This window comes from Lactuca sativa, chromosome 4, assembly GCF_002870075.4.
Source record: "Lactuca sativa cultivar Salinas chromosome 4, Lsat_Salinas_v11, whole genome shotgun sequence".
Lineage (NCBI taxonomy): Eukaryota > Viridiplantae > Streptophyta > Magnoliopsida > Asterales > Asteraceae > Lactuca > Lactuca sativa.
The window spans coordinates 266237939-266248786 of NC_056626.2; the positions used below are offsets into that span (position 1 = coordinate 266237939).

The 10848-nt window shown below is 38.0% G+C and overlaps 1 non-coding gene across 1 annotated transcript; it reads left to right on the forward strand.

Moving 5' to 3' along the window:
- Positions 1-7886: 7886 nt before the first annotated feature.
- On the forward strand, positions 7887-7993 carry LOC111919596 (small nucleolar RNA R71). The gene has a single exon (XR_002859550.1). It is a non-coding gene; the product is annotated as a small nucleolar RNA R71 (small nucleolar RNA).
- Positions 7994-10848: the final 2855 nt, after the last annotated feature.

Below are 10848 nucleotides of genomic sequence, written 5' to 3' on the forward strand. Positions count from 1 at the left end.
GTATTTTATCCGTTGTTGGTTACGTTGACTGTATTCATTTTGACGTGAAAAGCACATTCTTTTGTAAGAAATACAGTTTTGGTCCTAAAACCGAAAATTTACAATTAGGGCACCTTTTTGGTAAAAATAACAATTTAGGTCCTTTAAGGACAAAATTTGTTTTTAAGGCTAGTTTTAAGTAGAAATAACATTTTTAACCCATTTTTTTTTCAAAAATATCATTTTTGGCTTCATTTTTATGAAAATGTGCATTTTCGGCCCATTTATAAATAAATTCACCTTTTTCGCCCAAGTGTTAATAAATTTACATTTTTTGTCCCTTTTCTAAAAAATTTACATTTTTGGCACAACTTTGTTGAAAATTACATTTAAGCCCATGATGTGTGTAAACTCACTTAGTTTTAAACCTACTTTTATTTATCAAATGAACACACAAAGGCAGTGGACCTATCAATTGTGGTATAGCTTAATAAGTAGGGTATCGAACACAGGGAACGGTAAATTAAAACTAAAAACTAATTTTATCTAAATTAATTAATAAGTAGGGGTTTTCTCTAGTTTTACAAGACTAGAAACTTACTAACTATCACTTAATCTAAAAGCTAGAAAAACAAAGAATTAACTAGATTCAATAATGGGAAGAACTTCTGTTTAGTTCAACTCAATTGATCCTATGGTTGATATTATGGTAATTGTGAAATGGATTAATTCTTCTATTGGTTACCGATTCAAGTGATTAGATTCACGTTCGCTGCACTAATCCTTAGAGAACAAACTAACTCAAATAGTGAGCAGTTGTCTAATTTAATTTAATTCACTAGTTTATTTATTTGGGTCAATTTAGACTTGTAATAGCTAACTAATTTGGTCCTTTAGTTAACTTCTTGTTGATGGTCATCACACAAGCTCATACATGAATTTACCTATTTTTCTTATTAATTCTAGTTTCATGTTCATTAATCCTAGTCATATTATGAAGTGGTCACATAAGCATATGAGGTTGACAGTTAAAAGACGTTCATACTATTTAATTATCTTCCTATTAACAGAAAAATAGTTATTATTCACACACAAGGTTCTTTAACAAGCTAAAATCAACAAAATCACCAACATTGAATTAATCCTACCATAAATCAAACCATAGTATCAATATTGTATCCCCAAACAGAAGTTTAAGAGTTTTAGCTCATGATTGAGGTAATTAACAGCAATAAAACGAATTCTAATTGTCTAACCATAATGGAAAACAAAAGATTAAGTAGAATGATGAGAATTTGCCTCAAATCTCCTTCGGAATTGGATTCTAGGTTATATCTTCGTTCTCTAGGGTTCTTCTGACTCTTCAATCGCAACTATTCTCTCCAGAAGGGTTCCAGAATGTCGAATGTCAATCTGAGAAGTTATCTTTATAGATGTGAAACGACTCGTCGAGTCCATTACCGACTCGCCGAGTCCATCTCTTAATTCCCATACACGATAAGTCCCGGAGTCTTTATCTTCTTGAATCTTCGATCAGACTCGCCGAGTAGTCGTCCCTACTCGCCGAGTAGGTGTTGTTTTTGGTGGTTTTCTTCCTTGTTCAATTCCCGAGCTCCCAACCGCTTCTCCTGCTTCCTTTTGTTTCCGAGCTTCACTTTTGGACTGAAAACACAATTCAAGCATTATTAAGTGCCTTTTGTCCATGATATGTGATAAATTAGCTAATAAATGATAAAAATCTATACTTATTATGAGGCTAAATATGCAAATATCAAAATACCCCACACTTGACTTTTCCTTGCCCCCAAGCAAAACTGAATTTTAGCACATTAGAATCACATATGACAACTCCAATCTAACCCAACCATTATGCCAAGACCGCAACGCATGCATTTGTGTCTAAAAATTTTCCTAATAACCCCCATACTCCAAATACTCACAATCCTCATAAACATTCACCCACTTATCCCGAACAATGCTCATTTTATGCATCCCTCCGAATCCATCCGCAGAAAACCTCCTATCCTCAAGGTATTTTTGGTTGAGCAACCCAAGCATACATAATCTAGAATTACAATTTATGATACCACATTGGAGCTCTTTGGAATTCTTCACTTCTTTGGCATTTGATCTTTGATTTCTTTGAATTCACCACCTTGTTGTTTGATTTTTGGTATCTTCAATTTTTGAACTCTTGGAATTTTGATCTTTTCATCTTCACTTTAGTTGCTCCAAAATTCTTCAAACTTTTCTTGCAATTCTCTTTTTTTTTACATGTACCTCACTTTTTTTCACTCAAAACCCTACATGCTTAAGCAGGGGGCTCAACTTCAACCTTTATTGGCTAACGATAATAATTTTCCTGGATACATTTCTGGTACACGATGCTAAACATATTGCATCATTCGGGCTAAGCAAGGTCGTGTTTTTGTCCCATGACTTCACTGGAATAAGGAAGCCACAAATGCACTAGAACGTATATAGGCTCAACTAAACATTTGGGTTTTCATGCAATCGTCAACACAATTCTAATATGGAATCCTAATTACTTTTTACCAAAATTTCCTAAATTAATCCCTAAGTCACATTTTTTGGTATGTAGCAATTTTAAAAATTAACCTAAATTAGGACATTAGGATTCTACATTTACTAAGACGACATCAACCCCCTACCCCACACTTAATTTATGCAATGTCCTCATTGCATGGTATGCATGAAAAATAACAAACATGAAATGTAGAGAAAATTAGAACAAACTCCCCTGGGGTAGCTGTCGCTAGGTCGATATCTCTATTCTTCAACTCCATCTTCAATTGACTTTAGACATGGAAACAGCTCATCCACGTCTTGGGCATCAAATCACATGTGGGCAGCTCCAAATATGCAGGAAAAATAGTGTAAAATCTTCAGGAATTGATCGGGAAGAACAATTGGTCAAGTGGTGTGTACAACAGCATCGAATCAGCAGTCTTCTTGGTGTAACAATAAGTGACTCGTCGAGTTATATAAATGAATCGTCGAGTATAGTCGCGGAAAGACTCGAAAGTTGAAAATATAAAACGACTCGTCGAGTCCGTTAATTGCACTCGGCGAGTCGACCGCTGGGTGGAAAAATTCACATTCTACACTTGCTCCAGCTTTTGATGAATCTCAAGAACTTCTCATAACTTCTAGAATTATTCACTGATGTCCCTTATGACCGGACTCGACACCTTAACTCTAAACTCCGCCCTTTCTTGACTCTTTTCCACTCTTTTTTCCATTCCTTTCTCTCCCAAACTCTAGACCCTTTATGCAAGCATTCCTAATCCAAAATCTGAAAGTACTCAAGGCAAATAAAACATTAAGCATAAAAATAAAAGTCTTAACTAAAAATTCAAACACACCAAACAAAACAAAAATAAATTGAAAATTGTTCCATTAAACATAAAAAAAAAACTAATCATCTTCCTCGTTATCATGGCCATGAGCTCCCCCGCTTCCACCGGCTCCACTCTGCCTTGCATTAATGACCTCATCCTAATATGGTATGTAGGGGAAGTTACCCCCATCAATGTGTGGAATATGGAAATGGTCAAAAAGCCGCACGTGGGATTCATTGCTAAAATTGATACCCCTTGCCATTTGGTCTTGTAACCGCCTCATTTCTACATTGTACCAATCCATTGGTTCTTCATCATTGTCCACCGGAATCACCGGCGGTTCCTCCTCCACGTCCCGCTCACGTCTCAATCTAACCCTCCTTTCTGGTGCCTCGGGACCAACCACCGGATCGTCATGCGGGATAGCATAATGACCACCGCCATAATCTTCAATAATTCGTGCCCTCCGAAAAAGAATAGGATTAAAGGGAGGGGCGGGAATCATCATCATCAAGTTCCATGCACCGCAGGTCATCAACCCATATGAGTTGGCTAGCCGGGTCACGAACATGCCACCATTAATTTTGGAGGTTTTGCAATCCTTGACCGCACCCTCCGACAAATAAGAGGCCAAACACAAAGGAATGTTGCAAAAGGTGTCGGGCGTGATGATACTCCAAAGATAAAAGACGTCAAGGTTAGAAACCTTATCGTCGTCCTTTCGTTGATTAATTGTAGTGGAGATAAGGCAGTGTATGAGACGGTGTGTGGGTGACCTAATGCTCCCTTCTTGAGCCGACTTCGGAATGTATAATTTGTTGGCGATTGTGTTCCACCAACCCATACTCGTAACACCATTGGGGAACAACTTATGAGATTGTTCCAAGAATGTGTGAAAGATAGCAGTCGTGACCAATGGTCGGTCGTAAATTCCCAACTTGCAAGCAAGATCAATGACCGAACATTGATGGAATTCGCCCCCAAGGCAAAAACTAAAACTCGCGGGGTGGTAGCAATCATCTCCTCCTAGGAAAGACACCGTGGAGAAAAATTCCCAGCAAAGTTCCCGATACACCGGCTCTTGAATTCTAAAAACCCGGCTCCATCCATCACAAATAATTGTCTCCCCCTCGTACGTAAATTCCTTTAAAAGGTAAGGCGCCAACTCTTCTTCATACCGGACATTCTTCAACAAATCCCAATCAACCCTATTAGGTACATAAACCTCCTTCTTCCTGACCTCAGCCAGCTTCTTCTTCCATCTTGTCATTGTTTAAGCAGATTCAATTCGAGGGAAATTCAACCAAGGAAAATCTCCTTGGTGTCCACTTGAGCTCTGTCCTCTTGAAAATATTGTCCCTGCAAAACAAAGTACACACAACCCATAAAACACAGAAAATCATCAAAAAAGATTCCACCTGGGTCCCCGACTGGACTCGTCGAGTCCATGAATGACTCGGCGAGTCGTATGAACTGCGCGAGTCAGTCGACGGGTCGATCGAAATTCGACCATAAAACTTGAAATTTTTTTCAAGGGTTTTGTCCATGGATGTTTCTAAGATGTATTAAAGCAAGAATAACCATCCAAAACAACATAATTAATACCAAATCAAAACCCTAAAAATTCACTAAACTTTAAAATCGGGTATTCTAAGAAATTGACAACCTAGATCATCTAAAAATCATGACTTTAACAGAATTATGGAAGAAATTAAGTACCTTTGTTGATAGAATTCAAGAATTTTGAAGAAAAGATGTAGAACTTGATGAATTCTTGAGAGAAAACACAAGGGAGGTGCACGTCGTGTAAAGGGGGAAATATGATCTCATTAGGGTTAAAAACCCTAGTTTTACCGGTTGTAAAAATCATTTTAAATTAATTTTTTTTTTCTATGAATAAAATCAACTCGTCGAGTCAGGGTCAGACTCACCAAGTCTGGTCGTGAATTCAAACTCATATGGAATCGGAAGAGACTCGTCGAGTCAGGGTCAGACTCGGTGAGTCACTTGCAAACAATTCAGAAAATCATATCATTTTGTCATTAAAAATTCATTCCACCCCACACTTAGTCCATACGCACTCTCAAGCAGTCATGTCTGATGATTTAGAAGACGATAAAATCCTAGAAAAGAAAATCAAACCAAAACAAGAAAGATAAAGGAAAGCAAACTCTAATAACGGGTTGCCTCCCGCCAAGCGCTTCTTTTTAAGGAGTCGTTAGTTGGACTCCTTCCCCTCTACGTTTCTTCATTTTCCTTCATCAGGAATGCACGCCTAATCTTTTGCGGTTTATACTTTGTCTTGTAAGCATGTATCTTCTTCTTGTAAGCTCGTCTTAATTCTTCTCTCTTTTTCCTTGTAGCATCATCCTCAACTACATGAATTTCCCTTTTCCTCATCTTCCTCTTCTTTACCCCATTCTTTTGCACCTTCTCTTGCATTCCTCCTTCTTTAAATTTCATTACTTCATAGTTGGTGAAGACTCGGGCTCGAGGTTTGGTAATGAATGGGTGATTAGCATCATCCTTCCTAACCCTTGCATTTTCCTCTTCTCCAAAGCTTTCCTCCTCTTCAAGTGGATTGTCTTCATCATCTTGCATTATTGTATCAAGGCATGCTACATGAACGTGTTGAAGATCACCATCCATTCCTCCTTCTGCTGCTTGATCCTCTAAAGAATTAGGGAAAATCTTCATGTCCAGAACATGCAGGGAGCTGGTAACAAGCAAATCAAAATCGACCAAGTTGCTGAGATTTTCAAATGGACTCATCGAGTCCATGAAAGCGACTCGGCGAGTTGGTGCGTATTCCTCACATCCCACTGTGTTTTCTGAATTGGTTCCTTTCAGCAGCAACTCTATCTCCTCCAAGTCTTTGTCAACATCATCATTCCCTCCAGAGGATAGCAAAAACTTACTTGGATCTTCTTCTTGCAAGAGTGAAAGTTCTTTTTGTAGTATCTCATCATCCAAATTAATGAATGAGACTTCTTCTTTTCTTCCTTCTTTTTGCTTAATCTCTGGTAGAGCTTTAAAAACTGCTGACTCATCTCCTACCCTCAATGTTAGTGTGGACTCGCATACATCTATCAATGCGCATGCGGTATTCAAAAATGATCTCCCCAAAATAATTAGAATTCCGGGGTTTTCTTCCATATCAAGTACCACAAAGTCCACGGGGAATATAAATTTATCGACTTTAATGAGGAGATCTTCACAAACACCTCTTGGACGAATAGTCTTCTTATCTGCCAAATGGATCTTCATATTCACAGGCCTTGGCTCCGATAAATTTAGCTTCTTGAAGAAAGAAAAAGGCAATAAGTTAATACTTGCACCCGAATCGGTCAACGCTTTAGTAGCAAGCAAATTTCCAAATTGACAAGGAATTATGATGCTTCCCGGATCGCCCTTATTTTCGGGTAGCTCACTCATTACTATCTCCGCGACTTCAGCTAAATCTTTTCTAGCAGCAAAGAGGCCCTTTAGCAAGTTAAAATACTTGGGTGTTTGAAGCATTGTTTCCACAAATGGACTGTTGACTTGAAGGGCTCTAACATGCTCCATGAAATCTCTATATGCTCTAACCTTTTCCTCAGGTATGGCTCTGATTGGGAATGGAAAAGGAGGGTTGTAAGGCCTTAAGGAAACAGCAGATTTGTCATCAGGGCATGGACTCATCGAGTCCATTAGAGGGACTCAGCGAGTCTGGTCGGGTTTAGCTGGATCCGACTCTTCTATCTTTTCTGTACGCACCATGGAGATCTTCTGTGCAGGTGTGAAAATTTCTTCATAGATGGAAGTCACAACGTCCACATTCTCCATTCTCAGATTATTCTCGGTTTTACATGGAAGTTGACCCAGTCTTCTCTCGTTCACTTGATATGCAAGTTGTCCTAGCTGTTTCTCAATGTTGAGAATAGATGTTTGTTGATTCCTTAGCATCTATCTAGTCTCTTGTATTGCAGCATCATGATCATTGTGTCTTTTTTCGGATGCGACTATAAATCTAGTGAACATTTCTTCTAAATCGGCTTTCTTTTCCATAACCGGTTCTTCCTTTTGATAAAAACCCCTCTCCTTCTGCTTGTGTTTCTCTTCCTTTGCTCTTTTATATTCTTCGTACAGGAGCCATTCCTTCTTTGGTTTTCGCAAATTCTCGTCGTATTTGTCCCCGCTTGAGTAGAACACTTGCGCCTTCTTGTTTCCATTTTCATCCAAGTCACAATCCTTCATGAGATGAGGCCCTCTACAGTTCTTGCATCCAACTCGAATAGCATGGATTGTTTGATCCATTTTCGTCATCCTTCTATCTAAACTATCGAGTTTAGCCATCACCGCCGTTATGCCATCATTGGCCGAGTTCACTACACCCCGACTTCATTTCTCGGGTTGTGGTATTCTCTAGAATTCTTAGAGAATTCTTCAACTAATTCCTTGATTACTGGGGGTGCCTTCTTTGTGAGTGGGTTTGGCGAGTCGAGCAATTGCCTTGTGGTGACATTGACTCCATCATAGAAGATGGAGACCTCTTGTTGGCTATTAAGGTCATGGTGTGGGCAATTTCTAAGAAGACCTTTGTACCTTTCCCACGCCTCATAAAGGGATTCTCCGGGTTGTTGCTCGAAGTTGGCAATGGCTTTCTTCAACTTAGCTATTTTGGAAGGTGGGCAAAAGTGGTCTATGAACTCTTCTTTCATCTTAGCCCATGTGGTGACCGACCCGGGAGGAAGTGACTTGAGCCAATCCTTTGCAGCACCCTTGAATGTGACTGGAAGCATGCAAAGTAGCTGGGTCTCGCGTGGCACATTTGGTACATTGAAGTAGTCAGCCATATCATTTACTTCATCCAAGTGCTTGTAGGCATCTTCGTGGTCTTTTCCATAGAAAGGAATCTCATTGAGTTGAGCGAGGATATGACCCTTTAGCTCGAAAGTAGCAGTAGTGGGAATTGCGGGCTGCACAAGTCCCGGGCCAGTGTCATCGCGCATCCTCTTCTTCCATTCCCCCATGGGGACTTCATCGATATTAGCCATAGTGATAGCTAAATCATCCTCCAAATAGGATTTGTGGTCGTATGTAGGTTCTTCTTCTTCCTCGGTCTCGTACTCGGTGTCTTCTTTAATCGGGTCTTCGATTGCCAAAGAGGCATTGGATGCTCCTAATTTGCTGCTCTTCTTCTTGCTGAAAACGAACTTGAGGTTCTTTAGTGGCGAATTCTTTGAAGAAGCGGATTCTCCAACGGCTTTTCCCTTGCTCCTCCTTAGTGCGGATGCCGGGTCTTCGAGAGGAGGGACACGAGGTGTATCAGATCCTCGGGTCATGAAACAACTATAAACAAAACAAAAAAAACATGTAAAAAGAACAAAAATAAAATAGAAATTAAAACTGTGAACATCGATGGACTCGCCGAGTTGTCACGAGTGCACTCGGCGAGTACAAGGCAAAAACAGAAAAACTTTTTAATTACTTATTAAAACGGATTTTTATTAAAACTTATCCTAATTACTAGATTACCTAAGAACTATGTAAGAGAATTCTTACACAAAGGATCGATAAAAATAGAAAATCATGCTAATTTAGAACCGTTCCCCGGCAACGGTGCCAAAAACTTGATGTGTGTAAACTCACTTAGTTTTAAACCTACTTTTAATTATCAAATGAACACGCAAAGGCAGTGGACCTATCAATTGTGGTATAGCAAAATAAGTATGGTATCGAACACAGGGAACGGTAAATTAAAACTAAAAACTAATTTTATCTATATTAATTAATAAGTAGGGGTTTTCTCTAGTTTTACAAGACTAGAAACTTACTAACTATCACTTAATCTAAAAGCTAGAAAAACAAAGAATTAACTAGATTCAATAATGGGAAGGACTTCTATTTAGTTCAACTCAATTGATCCTATGGTTGATATTATGGTAATTGTGCACTGGATTAATTCTTCTATTGGTTACCGATTCAAGTGATTACATTCACGTTCGCTGCACTAATCCTTAGAGAACAAACTAACTCAAACAGTGATCAGTTGTCTAATTTAATTTAATTCACTAATTTATTTATTCGGGTTAATTTAGACTTGTAATAGCTATCTAATTTGTTCCTTAAGTTAACTTCTTGTTGATGGTCATCACACAAGCTCATACATGAATTTACCTATTTTTCTTATTAATTCTAGTTTCATGTTCATTAATCCTAGTCATATGATGAAGTGGTCACATAAGCATATGAGGTTGACAGTTAAAAGATGTTAATACTATTTAATTATCTTCCTATTAACAGAAAAATAGTTATTATTCATACACAAGGTTCTTTAACAAGCTAAAATCAACAAAATCACCAACATTGAATTAATCCTACCATAAATCAAACCATAGTATCAATATTGTATCCCCAAACAGAAGTTTAATAGTTTTAGCTCATGATTGAGGTAATTAACAGCGATAAAACGAATCCTAACTGTCTAGCCATAATGGAAAACAAAAGATTAAGTAGAATGATGAGAATTTGCCTCAAATCTCCTTCAGAATTGGATTCTAGGTTGTATCTTCGTTCTCTAGGGTTCTTCTGACTCTTCAATCACAGCTATTCTCTCCAGAAGGGTTCCAGAATGTCGAATGGCGATCTGAGAAGTTATCTTTATAGATGCAAAACAACACGTCGATTCCATTGCCGACTCGCGGAGTCCATCTCTTAATTCCCATACATGATAAGTCCCGGAGTATTTATCTTCTTGAATCTTCGATCGGACTCGCCGAGTAGTCGTCCTTACTCACCGAGTAGGTGTTGTTTTTGGTGGTTTTCTTCGTTGTTCAATTCCCGAGCTCCCAACCGCTTCTCCTGCTTCCTTTTGCTTCCGAGCTTCACTTTTGGACTGAAAACACAAGTCAAGCATTATTAAGTACCTTTTGTCCATAATATGCGATAAATTAGCTAATAAATGATAAAAATCTTTACTTATTATGCAGCTAAATATGCAAATATCAGCCCATAAAAGTCCAAAAATTTACAAACTTGGCCCAAAAACTCGAAAGAGCCCAAAAGAAGCCCATTTATGAGATTTTACACTTCTAGCCCTTTTTAAGGTCAGATGTCAAAAAGATTCATATTTATCAAAATACATTCCTTTTGGTCCCTAAAAAGCCGTGAGTTACATAAAGTACCCCATTTTTGTTTATTTTGTAACTTTTGGCCCCTTAAATGCAAATCACATAGTTTTAAGTAACTTTGATGTATTTTAAAACCTTTTCTTTGCATAATAAGTTGAAATAAGTGTTATGTTCTACAAATATAATCACATTTTAGTATATCTTCAAGTTCATCGAGTTTATAACACATAATCACACACACATATATATATATATATATATATATATATATATATATATATATATATATATATATATATCATGAAAAAAACACAATATCATGCATACACACATAGATCTACACCAAACAGCTTGTATTCTCCCTCAAAACATAGTAAAAACCAAAAATAGGGGGT